The 1,032-nt window shown below is 40.1% G+C and overlaps 1 pseudogene; it reads left to right on the top strand.

Annotated features, from left to right (window-relative positions):
* Nucleotides 1-399: 399 nt before the first annotated feature.
* LOC141516549 (small ribosomal subunit protein eS19 pseudogene) lies at nucleotides 400-819 on the top strand (annotated as a pseudogene).
* Nucleotides 820-1,032: the final 213 nt, after the last annotated feature.

Consider the following 1,032-nt stretch of genomic DNA (forward strand, 5'->3'; position numbering starts at 1 on the left):
TGTATGTGCATTTATACACACAGCACTGCTATGTAGAACTATTATCTCCATTTTATAGGAAAGAAATCTGTATCAAAAAGACATAATTTCCAGTTATAAGAAAGTAAATTGCCCAACAAATGAATATCAGAAAGAGATTTGAAATCATATCTTCTTGACTTCAAAAGTCTACTATTTAGTACCAGACTCCAATTTGGTACCACCTCACTGTGAAGTAGTGGTCCAAAGACAAGAAATGTTTATTAGGAAAATTCATCTTTTGATTGATCTCAATGATTGATCACTTTTAGATATAATTAATATTTTCTTCAATAAGAAGTTTGATGTTTCATCTCATTTCAATATGTCTCAACATATAGAGTGATTCCTTTCCCTGGCTGACCACACAGATCTTGTACAATGCCCGGAGTCACAATGAAGGATATGAACCAGCAGGAGTTCATTCAGGCCCTGGGTGCCTTTCTGAAAAAGCCAGGGTAGCTGAAAGTCCCTGAATAGATGGACACAGTCAAACTGGCCAAACACAAGGAGCTGGCACCCTGTGACAAGAACTGGTTCTACACCCGGGGCCAACTCCACTGCCCACCATCTGTATCTCCAAGGTGGAGCAGGGTCAGGTCCATGACCAAGATATGTCAGGGGGATGCCAGTCACCTCAGGAGAGGCTCCAAGAGTGTGCCCTGGAGAGTTCTGCACATCTTGGAAGGCCTCAAGATGGTGGAGAAGGACCAGGATGGGAACCAAAAGCTGATATGTCAGGAACAGAGAGACCGGGACAGAATTGCCAGGCAGGTGGCAGCTGCCAATAAGAAATATTAGGACACATCACATCAGATTCATTAATGCCTTGTTCTTCCAGCAAAAAAAAAACAACAAAAAAAAAACATATAGAGTGATTTATAAAGGATACACATCAAATGACCAAATGATTTTGGACCTAACTGTCTGTTATTATCTAACTTCTTGCGGCAATTTGATATAAATTCATTGAACAATCGATTTTCAAGTGACTGACTTTTTCAAGGAACTCTG

The sequence above is a fragment of the Macrotis lagotis genome, chromosome 3 (genome assembly GCF_037893015.1).
Source record: "Macrotis lagotis isolate mMagLag1 chromosome 3, bilby.v1.9.chrom.fasta, whole genome shotgun sequence".
NCBI lineage: Eukaryota > Metazoa > Chordata > Mammalia > Peramelemorphia > Peramelidae > Macrotis > Macrotis lagotis.